This window comes from Arachis stenosperma, chromosome 1, assembly GCF_014773155.1.
Source record: "Arachis stenosperma cultivar V10309 chromosome 1, arast.V10309.gnm1.PFL2, whole genome shotgun sequence".
Classification (NCBI taxonomy): Eukaryota; Viridiplantae; Streptophyta; class Magnoliopsida; order Fabales; family Fabaceae; genus Arachis; species Arachis stenosperma.
The window spans coordinates 54,015,751-54,027,889 of record NC_080377.1 but is presented as its reverse complement, the minus strand read 5'-3'; the positions used below and the strand labels follow the sequence as shown (position 1 = coordinate 54,027,889).

The 12,139-nt window shown below is 39.8% G+C and overlaps 1 non-coding gene across 1 annotated transcript; it reads right to left on the bottom strand.

Annotated features, from left to right (window-relative positions):
• Nucleotides 1-828: 828 nt before the first annotated feature.
• On the bottom strand, nt 829-936 carry LOC130956858 (small nucleolar RNA R71). The gene has a single exon (XR_009077219.1). It is a non-coding gene; the product is annotated as a small nucleolar RNA R71 (small nucleolar RNA).
• Between the last annotated feature and the right edge of the window lie 11,203 nt (nt 937-12,139).

The following is a 12,139-nucleotide window of genomic DNA, read 5'->3' as shown; positions in this document are numbered from 1 at the left end:
CTCTTTTTCAAAATTCTTTTTTTAATTAACTAATTGTTTTAAATTTTAATTTTAATTTTATTTCTTCTCTCAATTTTCGAAAATCACTAACCATTTTCTAAAAACAATTTTTGAAATTCTCTCCCTCTCATCTCCTTCTATTTATTTATTTATCTACTAACACTTCTCTTTTACTCATAATTCGAACCCTCTTCTCTTCTCTCTCTGTGTTCGAATTTTTCTCCTCCTTCTTCTATTCTTTTCTTCTTCTACTCACATAAAGGAATCTCTATACTATGACATAGAGGATTCCACTTCCTTTTATGTTCTCTTTTTTTTCATATGAGCAGGAGTAAGGACAAGGACATTCTTGTTGAAGCAGATCCTGAACCTGAAAGGACTCTGAAGAAGAAGCTAAGAGAAGCTAAATCACAATAATCTAGAGAAAACCTTACAAAAAATCTCGAAAAAGAAGGAGACATGGCCAAACCCAACAATAATGCAAGGAGGATGCTTGGTGATTATACTACACCTACTTCCAATTTTTATGGAAGAAGCATCTCAATCCCTGCCATTGGAGCAAACAATTTTGAGCTGAAACCTCAACTAGTTGCTCTAATGCAACAGAACTACAAGTTTCATGGACTTCCATCAGAAGATCCCTATCAATTTTTAACTGAATTCTTGCAGATCTGTGATACTGTTAAGACTAATGGAGTAGATCCTGAAGTCTACAGGCTTATGCTTTTCCCTTTTGCTGTAAGAGACAGAGCTAGAACATGGTTGGACTCTTGGGATAAGCTGGTCACGACCTTCTTGGCCAAGTTCTTTCCTCCTCAAAAGCTGAGCAAGCTTAGAGTGGATGTTCAGACCTTCAAGCAAAAAGATGGTGAATCCCTCTATGAAGCTTGGGAAAGATACAAGCAGTTGACCAAAAAGTGTCCTTCTGACATGCTTTCAGAGTGGACCATCTTGGATATATTCTATGATGGTTTATCTGAGTTCTCTAAGATGTCACTGAACCATTCTACAGGTGGATCCATTCACCTAAAGAAAATACCTGCAGAAGCTCAAGAACTCATTGACATGGTTACAAATAACCAATTCATATACACCTCTGAGAGGAATCTTGTGAGTGATGGGACGCCTCAAAAGAGGGGAGTTCTTGAAATTGATGCTCTGAATGCCTGCTAAACCCCGATTTTGTGGTTTATCTTGTGCTTATTTTGGGGGATTTTATCACCTTTTCCCACATTTATTCAATGAAATAGCATGATTTTGGAATTCTCCCTAGATTTGTGCTTAAATGTGAAAACATGCTTTTTAGGCCCTAAAATTGATAATTTTAATCCACTTTAATTCCATTCGATGTCTTGATGTGATTGTTGAGTGAATTCAGGTTCATAAGGCAAGTAGTGGATGGAAGAAGTGAGGAGAAAAGCATGCAAGTGGGAGAACTCATGAAGAAATGAAGGAACCGTAAAGCTGTCAAGCTTGACCTTCTGGCACTCAAACGATCATAACTTGAGCTACAGAGGTCCAAATGAAACGGTTCCAGTTGTGTTGGAAAACTAACATCCGGGGCTTCAAAATGATATAAATTTTGCCATATGTTGCTTTGCGTTCAGGGGCGCGCGCGCGCAAGATGCTGTCCGTGGCCCACTTTAATGAAATCGCCCCCAGCGATTTTGCAGCTCATTTTGGGCCCAATCCAACTCATTTCTGATGCTATTTAAGCCAAGGATTGAAGGAGAGTCAACACACTTAGTCATAGTTTAGTTTTATTATGCTTTAGTTTAGTTTCTTGAGAGAGAAGCTCTCACTTCTCTCTAGAATTAGGATTAGGATTATGTTTTGTTCTTAGATCTAAGTTTTAATTCATGTTTTCTTCTACTCCTTCTTCTTAATTCCTTGTTGTTATATTTATCATTCTTCCATTGTTATTATTACTTTCTTCTACTTTGTTTGTAGATCTACTTTTGTTCATCCTATTTTCTTTTAGTGTAATTTGAAGTAATTCATTAGATCTTGTTTCCTTTGATTGTTGTTGTTGATTTCTTACATTCAATTGTTGTTAGATTTTACTCTTGTCATCAATTTACTATGCTTTCCTTTTATGCCTACCAAGTGTTTGATAAAATGCTTGGTAGGATGTTAGAGTAGATTTTGAGCACTCTTGCCTTGGAAAGAGTGATTGGGCAATCTTGAGTCATGAAAACCCAACTTATGTTGGTGATCTAGAGTTGTTAGCTAGTATTGTTTCCATTGACGCTAATCTTTTGCTAATTTAATTAGTGAGTTGATTAGTACTTATTGAAGATTGTTTCCATTGATGCTAATCTTTTGCTAGTTTAATTAGTAAGTCGATTAGGACTTTTGGATTGAGATTAGCTAGTCTCATTAGATTTTCTCCCTATTTGTTGGAGTTGACGTAATGAGAAAAATTCTTGTTTATAATTGTGACATGATTGATTATCTTGTTTGACTTTTCCCCTCTTTGTTGGAGTTGACTAAATAAGATGAATTAATCATGCATGACTAGGATAGAAAGCCTATGATCTCAATCCATTGCCATGAATGTCTCTCTTTATTAATTGCTTTCTTTAATTTCTTGTTTGATTTACTCTTCTTGTCATTTAATTTTCTTGCCAATATAAATCAAAACCCCTTGATCTCCATAGCCAATAATTGAGCACTTCATTGCAATTTCTTGTGAGACGACCCGGAGTCTAAATACTCCGGTTAATTCTTATTGGGGTTTGTTAATTGTGACAACTCAAATTTTTGATGTGAGAATTGTTTGTTGGTTTGGAACTATGCTTACAACGAAGTAATTCTTTCTACAAGACGAAAATCTAGACCATCAAGCAAAACTCGATCATCAAAATAGCGCCGTTGCCGGGGAGTTGCAATGGTGTTGTGTTATTGGTTATTGTATATATGTGAATAGTGTGAATATCTTGCTTTTTTTTCTTTATTTGCTAGTTTTTGTTAGTTTTATTTTGCTTTTCCACCATAAATTCTCACCTTGGCTATGAGTTTGGTTCTAATTGTGTTGTAGGAAATGTGAACTTCAATGATGACACTCATTATGGATGGAACCAACAAAGATGGGAGGAGCCTCAAGAAATTGATCACTCCTATTGGCAACAACCTCCGGATACTTATAGGTATAATTACCATCCTAATACATGTCAATTCAATGGCTATGGTGACTCCTTTTGTGATAATCAAGCACCACCACCATATGCTTATGATTCTTATCCTCAACATGAACCTCAACCATACTCACAAGCCTTTCCATACCAAACATCTTCCTATGATCCATATCCATCATATGACCAATCATCCATACCACATTCTTATAACCGTTATGAGCAAGAACCTTTAGAACCACCACAACCCTATCATGATCACTACCAAGAACCACCACCTCACTACCCTTACCAAGATGAATCACCTCCCATGTATGATTACTTTCAACCACATAATGAATTTCCCTTTCCACCACAACCCTCCAAGGAAGAACACCCACATCCATCCATCCAAGAGTCAATGGATCGTCTCAAGGAAGAAATGGATCGGCTTCAAGCAATAATCCGTCAAAAGGAGCAAGAGGAAGCCTAAAGGAGGAATTATGAAGCTATTGAGGCTAACCTTGCCAAAATTAAAGCCAACTTGGACATGGGGACTCATGCACAAGCAAAGCTCTCCGGATGAGTGAGAAATCAACCGAAGAAAGGAGCATGAAGGAGATTTTAGAATCTCAACATGAGGACAAGGAGATAGGGTATGTCTTGCAACAAGTGGAGGAGGGAGAGATTGTTGAAGAAGAAGAAGTGGTTGAAGAGTTAGAGGAAGTTGAACAAGAGGTGGATTCCAAGTTTGAGAACACTTCCACACCAAGTAACATTGTTGATGATTTTTGTGGAAGTTGTTGAACCCTCTTCCATTGAGCTTGAAGGCGATGTTAAGGAGGGTGCGCAACCTCCTAGGCATATAATGAATGATGAAGAATTGGAAGAAGGTGAGCAAGCAACAAATCTTCCTCTTAAAGATGATCCTACACCAACACATGATCCTTGGGCACTTAAGGAATCTTCTCCTCTTGAAATTGAGGTGGATATTGAGATAAGTTCCACATTACCTCCAAGTTATGACATGAGGAGTGGAGAAGAGCCAGAAGGAATTGGTGAGGAAGTGATTGAATGTGAAGAGCATTTTCAAAAGGTTGAAATTGAAAAAGCTTGCGAAGAGGTGGAAACAACTAAAGAAGAGCTTAAGGAAGTAGACCTTGCATTGTCCAAGTGTGGGGAGGTCCTCCTTCCCAAGTCACCATCCAACACACCGTTCAAGTGGATAAAATTCCTACCCTCAAGCTTCACCTTCTCACTTGAATATGGTTTGATTGAAATGGATGGGCAACTTAGGGCTCTTTGTGAGATCAAGAGTAGAAAGGGGTTGTGTAGTGGTTGGAAGTTTGGAATTAAGCTCATTGAGGTCAAAGCTTCAAAATGTGGGAATTATGATTGGATGCATGCTACCTTGTGTTGGTCTAGGAGGAAAGCTTGGTATGCTCAAGAGAATTCTATGTCTCAACCACCCGGATGGAAGAATCATGACAATCAACTAGAAGATGGGTATGAGAATAAGATGTGGGATCCCGGATCGAAGCATGTCAACCAACTATGGGAGCTCATTTCTTGGGTAGAACTTTGCCCAAGGATGGTGAATTTGGTTGGAATTTCTATCAACCATTTGAAGAACAATGATCCTTGGAGATTCAAGGATGAGTACAAGCATAAGCCACCATGACAAAGAGCTTCTCAAATGTCCAACTTAAGGACAATAAACAAAAGTGCTAGGTGGGAGACACCCCACCATGGTAACATCTTTTCATTTTTTCTTTTGTACATATTGGTAGAATTAGTTTAATTTCTTGCTTGTATTGGTTGTTGAGTTTATTCAGTAGTTTAGCATGTTGAATAAGGCTTTTATGGTGTTTGGGTAGCTGTTTGGAGGTTTGGAATGCTTGGATTGGTGCAAGAACATGAAAAATTTTGAAAAACAGAGCACCAACTCGCGCGTGCGCGCACCTCAAGCATTTTTGACCATCCACGCGAGCACGCCATGTGCGCGGATGCGTGGATTGAAAAAATTACCCCTCCATATATTGACCCGAGAGTTGCGCCTACACTGCGCCAGCACCATGCCTGAGGCACAAACCAACCGCGCGTGCGCGCACCTAGCGCGTACGCGCCCTTTTGGCAATTCGCAGATCGACGCGCTAGCTCACCTTGCGCGCGCACGCCGATCACCCATTTGCACTCCTGGTACATTTTCCAGAGAGTTGTGCCACTTTTGTGCCTATTCTATGCCTGCCACCCGCGCGTGCGCGCACTTTGCGCATCCGCACCAGTAAAAAAAAAAGTTTTTTTCTCTTCCATTTTCTTTTGCTCATTGCATTCGTATACTTCCACTCTTTCCATTTTTATTTTGTTTTCATAGCTTATTTTTACCTTTTTTTTTGAGTTTCTTATTCTAATAATGGTGTTGCATTTCCCTACTCAATTGTTGAGAATTTCTTGCATTATTTTGGTGCCTCTTGACTTGTTCGATATTAGTTAATATGCCTTTGCTTGAATTGTTTTCTCACTCACATGTTGTAGCTACCATGTATTGAGAACCATACTTTTATTTGGCATTAGCCCCCGCCTATGTTCTAATTACTTTCATATCTTTGTTGTAGGCTTAATTTTCTTTCTTTTTCTTTCCTTTTAGGTTGGCCACCAAGAAGGAAAGGAATGGAAAGGCTTCTAAATGGGGCAATAAATAAACAAGTTCATCCGCACAACCCTTTGAAGAAACTCATCAGTTGTAGCTACCCGTCCACCTTGCTCTTCTTTGCATGCACTGAGGATGGTGCAAATTTCTAAGTGTGGGGAGGTCGTCCGACCGATCTCCATGGGTAACAATTTCTTTTTTCAACACCAATTTTTTTCAATTTTTGTCTTTGTTAGTTAGTTGTCGCATCGCATGATAGGTTGCATGCTAGTTAGAACTTGTACATATTTCACCATTTCTTTTTATGTTAGGACTACTTGGTTATGGTGATGATTTCCTTCCAAGAAATTATAGTTTTAGGGCAACCTACCAATTTGGAAAAAATTTTTTTATTGAACTTGCTTGAAAGAATTTATTTTGGAACATGGTTTTTGAGTTAAGAACACAAGCTTGTGATATTTGAGCCTAACTGCGTGGTTACATCTTATAACCACTTATTCTTCCTTCTTGTGTACATTATCCTCTTTCTATGATTGTAATCTTTGATTTGTTTGATTCTCTATGTCCATTATTTTGTGTATTCATGCATTTATATGATTGAGGCCATTGTTTCATTAGCTCACTTACCCAAATAGCCTTACCTCTTATCATCCATTGTTAGCCAATTTGAGCCTATGATTAACCCATTTGTTCTTAATTTAGCATATTACAAGCCTTAAAGCGAAAAACAATAAATGTCCTTTATTTGGATCTTTGATTAGCTTAGGCTAGGGTGTGTGTGTATCATTCAAGTGTGGGAAGTCTTGGAACATTGGGTGAATAAAAGGGTAGTTTTGTGTTTTTGTTGTAAAAATTGGGAATTAAGTACTGGTGCACGAAATTGTGATCACTACAACTTCGCACAACTAACCAGCAAGTGCACTTGGTCGTCCAAGTAATAAACCTTACGCGAGTATGGGTCGATCCTACGGAGATTGTTGGTATGAAGCAAGCTATGGTCACCTTGTAAATCTTAGTCAGGCAGACTCAAATGGGTATAGATGATGAATAAAACATAAAGATAAAGATAGAGATACTTATGCATATCATTGGTGAGAGCTTCAGATAAGCGTATGAAGATGCTGTCCCTTCCGTCTCTCTGCTTTCCTACTGTCTTCATCCAATCCTTCTTACTCCTTTCCATGGCAAGCTTATGCAAGGGTTTCACCGTTGTCAGTGGCTACCTCCCATCCTCTCAGTGGAAATGTTCAACGCACCCTGTCACGGTACGGCTATCCATCTATCGGTTCTCGATCAGGCCGGAATAGAATCCATTGATTCTTTTGCGTCTGTCACTAACGCCCCGCCTTCAGGAGTTTGAAGCACGTTACAGTCATTCAATCATTGAATCCTACTCAGAATACCACAGACAAGGTTAGACCTTCCGGATTCTCTTGAATGCCGCCATCAGTTCTTGCCTATACCACGAAGACTCTGATCTCACGGAATGGCTGGCTCGTTTGTCAGGCGAGCACTCGGTTGTCAGGCGATCAACCATGCATCGTGTATCAGGAATCCAAGAGATAAACATTAGAGCCTCGTTTGCTTGTAGAACAAGAGTGGTTGTCAGTCACTTTGTTCATGAGTGAGAATGATGATGAGCGTCACATAATCATCACATTCATCAAGTTCTTGAGTGCGAATGAATATCTTAGAACAAGAACAAGCTGAATTGAATAGAAGAACAATAGTAATTGCATTAATACTCGAGGTACAGCAGAGCTCCACACCTTAATCTATGGTGTGTAGAAACTCCACCGTTGAAAATACATAAGAACAATAGTGATCATTGGTTTTGGACTCAGAGAGGGAACCAGAAAAAACAAGATCTGATCTAAGAACTAGATGTCCGAAGATTAAAAATACAATAGTAAAAGGTCCTACTTATAGGGAACTAGTAGCTTAAGAATTACAAAGATAAGTAAATGACATAAAAATCCACTTCCGGGCCCACTTGGTGTGTGCTTGGGCTGAGCAATGAAGCATTTTTGTGTAGAGACTCTTCTTGGAGTTAAACGCCAGCTTTTATGCCAGTTTGGGCGTTTAACTCCCATTTAGGTGCCAGTTCCGGCGTTTAACACTGGGAAATCTGAAGGTGACTTTGAACGCCGGTTTGGGCCATCAAATCTTGGGCAAAGTATGGACTATCACATATTTCTGGAAAGCCCAGGATGTCTACTTTCCAACGCCGTTGAGAGCGCGCCAATTGGACTTCTGTAGCTCTAGAAAATCCACTTCGAGTGCAGGGAGGTCAGAATCCAACAGCATCTGCAGTCCTTTTCAGTCTCTGAATCAGATTTTTGCTCAGGTCCCTCAATTTCAGCCAGAAAATACCTGAAATCACAGAAAAATACACAAACTCATAGTAAAGTCCAGAAAAGTGAATTTTAACTAAAAACTAATAAAAATATACTAAAAACTCAACTCAAACTACTAAAAACATACTAAAAACAATGCCAAAAAGCGTACAAATTATCCGCTCATCACAACACCAAACTTAAATTGTTGCTTGTCCCCAAGCAACTGAAAATCAAATAAGATAAAAAGAAGAGAATATGCAATGAATTCCAAAAACATCTATGAAGATCAGTATCAATTAGATGAGCGGGACTTTTAGCATTTTGCTTCTGAATAGTTTTGGCATCTCACTCTATCCTTTGAAATTCAGAATGATTGGCTTCTTTAGGAACTCAGAATCCAGATAGTGTTATTGATTCTCCTAGTTAAGTATGATGATTCTTGAACACAGCTACTTATTGAGTCTTGGCTGTGGCCCAAAGCACTCTGTCTTCCAGTATTACCACCGGATACATACATACCACAGACACATAATTGGGTGAACCTTTTCAGATTGTGACTTAGCTTTGCTAAAGTCCCCAATTAGAGGTGTCCAGGGTTCTTAAGCACACTCTTTTTGCCTTGGATCACAACTTTATTTCTTTCTTTTTCTTCTCTTTTTTTTTTCGTCCTCTTTTTTTTTCGCTTCTTTTTTTTTTGTATTCACTGCTTTTTCTTGCTTCAAGAATCATTTTTATGATTTTTCAGATCCTCAGTAACATGTCTCCTTTTTCATCATTCTTTCAAGAGCCAACATTCATGAATCACAAATTCAAAAGACATATGCACTGTTTAAGCATGCATTCAGAAAACAAAAGTGTTGCCACCACATCAAAGTAATTAAACTGTTATAAAATTCAAAATTCATGCAATTCTTCTCTTTTTCAATTAAGAACATTGTTTATTTAAGAAAGGTGTTGCCACATCAAAGTAATTAAACTGTTATAAAATTCAAAATTCATGCAATTCTTCTCTTTTTCAATTAAGAACATTGTTTATTTAAGAAAGGTGATGGATTCATAGGACATTCATAACTTTAAGGCATAGACACTAAGACACTAATGATCACAAGACACAAACATAGATAAACATAAGCACTAAAATTCGAAAAACAGGAAAATAAAGAACAAGGAGATTAAAGAACGGGTCCACCTTAGTGATGGCGGCTTGTTCTTCCTCTTGAAGGTCTTATGGAGTGCTTGAGCTCCTCAATGTCTCTTCCTTGTCTTTGTTGCTCCTCTCTCATGATTCTTTGATCTTCTCTAATTTCATGGAGGAGGATGGAATGTTCTTGGTGCTCCACCCTTAGTTGTCCCATGTTGGAACTCAATCTCCTAGGGAGGTGTTTAGTTGCTCCCAATAGTTTGTGGAGGAAAGTGCATCCCTTGAGATGAATCTCTCCATCCCATGACTCGGAGGTGGAAGCTTTTGCCTTCCCTTTCCTCTTTCTAGAGGTTTCTCCGGCCTTGGATGCCATAAATGGTTATGGAAAAACAAAAAGCAATGCTTTTACCACACCAAACTTAAAAGGTTTGCTCGTCCTCGAGCAAAAGAAGAAAGAAAAGTAGAAGAAAGAAGAAAGGAGAAGAGGGAATGGCTTTTGTGTTCGGCCAAAGGGGGAGAAGTGGTGTTTAGGTTGTGTGAAATGAAGGGGTGAAGAAGGGTTATAGGAGAGGGGAGGCTCATGGTTCGGTCATGTATGGGGGGTTTGGGAGGAAAGTGTTTGAATTTGAAGGGTGAGGTAGGTGGGGTTTTATGAAGGATGGATGTGAGTGGTGAAGAGAAGATGGGATTTGATAGGTGAAGGGTTTTTGGGGAAGAGGTTGGAAGTGATTGGTGAATGGGTGAAGAGAAAGAGGGTGGTGGGGTAGGTGGGATCCTGTGGGGTCCACAGATCCTGAGGTGTCAAGGAAAAGTCATCCCTGCACCAAATGGCATGCAAATCACGTTTTGAGCCAATTCTGGCGTTAAACGCCGGGCTGGTGCCATTTCTGGCGTTTAACGCCAGGTCTTGCCCTTTCCTAGCGTTTAACGCCAGTCTGGTGCCCCTTTCTGGCGTTAACGCCCAGAATGGTGCCAGACTGGGCGTTAAACGCCCACCTGCTAGCCTTACTGGCGTTTAAACGCCAGTAGGTTCTTCCTCCAGGGTGTGCTGTTTTTCTTCCTTTTTCATTCTGTTTTTACTTTTCAATTGATTTTGGGACTTCTCATGATCATCATCCTACAAAATAAAATAAAATAACAAAGAAAATATAAAATATACATTGGGTTGCCTCCCAACAAGTGCTTCTTTAATGTCAGTAGCTTGAAGAGGCTCTCATGGAGCCTCATATGCTCAGAGCAATGTTGGAACCTCCCAACACCAAACTTAGAGTTTGAATGTGGGGGTTCACACCAAACTAGAGTTTGGCTGTGGCCTCCCAACACCAAACTTAGAGTTTGACTGTGGGGCTCTGTTTGACTTTGATTTGAGAGAAGCTCTTCATGCTTCCTCTCCATGGTGACAGAGGATATCCTTGAGCCTTAAACACAAAGGATTCTTCATCACTTGAATGATCAGTGCACCTCCATCAAACATTAATCACAGCCTTTGCTGTGGCTAGGAAGGGTCTGCCAAGGATGATGGTTTCATCCATGCACTTCCCAGTCTCTAGGACTATGAAATTAGCAGGGATGTAATGGTCTTCAATCTTCACCAAAACATCCTCTACAAGTCCATAAGCTTGTTTTCTTGAATTGTCTGCCATCTCTAGTGAGATTCTTGCAGCTTGCACCTCAAAGATCCTAGCTCTCCATTACAGAGAGAGGCATAAGGTTTACACTTGACCCTAAGTCACACAGAGCCTTCTTGAAGTCATGTGCCTATGGTACAAGGTATGGAGAACTTCCCAGGATCTTGTCTCTTTTGAGGTAATTTCTGCCTAGAATTCATCCAGTTCTTTGGTGAGCAAAGGGGGTTCATCCTCCCAAGTCTCATTTCCAATAACTTGTCATTAGCCTTCATGATTGCTCCAAGGTATTAGCAACTTGCTCTTCAGTGACATACTCTCCTCTTCAGAGGAAGAATACTCATCAAGCTCATGAAAGGCAGAAGTAAGTCCAATGGAATCTCTATGGTCTCATTTTGAGCCTCAGATTCCCATGGTTCCTCATTGGGGAACTTAGTGGAGGTCAGTGCACGCCCATTGAAGTCTTCCTCAGTGGCGTTCACTTCCTCTCCTTCCTCTCCAAATTCGGCCATGTTGATGGCCTTGCACTCTCCTTTTGGATTTTCTTCTGTATTGCTTGGGAGAGTACTTGGAGGGAGTTCAGTAATTCTCTTGCTCAGCTGTCCCACTTGTGCCTCCAAATTCCTAATGGAGGACCTTGTTTCAGTCATGAAACTTTGAGTGGTTTTGATTAGATCAGAGACCATGGTTGCTAAGTCAGAGTGGCTCTGCTTAGAATTCTCTGTCTGTTGCTGAGAAGATGATGGAAAAGGCTTGCCATTGCCAAACCTGTTTCTTCCACCATTATTGTTGTTGAAACCTTGTTGACGTCTTTCTTGATTCTTCCATGAGAAATTTGGATGATTTCTCCATGATGAATTGTAGGTGTTTCCATAGGGTTCTCCTAGGTAATTCACCTCTTCCATTGAAGGGTTCTCAGGATCATAAGCTTCTTCCTCAGATGAAGCATCCTTAGTACTGCTTGGTGCATTTTGCATTCCAGACAGACTTTGAGAAATCAAATTGACTTGTTGAGTCAATATCTTGTTTTGAGCCAGAATGGCATTCAGAGTATCAATCTCAAGAACTCCTTTCTTCTGACTTGTCCCATTGTTCACATGATTCCTTTCAGAAGTGTACATGAATTGGTTATTTGCAACCATTTCAATTAGCTCTTGAGCTTCTGTAGGCGTCTTCTTCAGATGAAGAGATCCTCCAGCAGAGCTATCCAAAGACATCTTGGATAGTTCAGACAGACCATCATAGAAAATACCTATGATGCTCCATTCAGA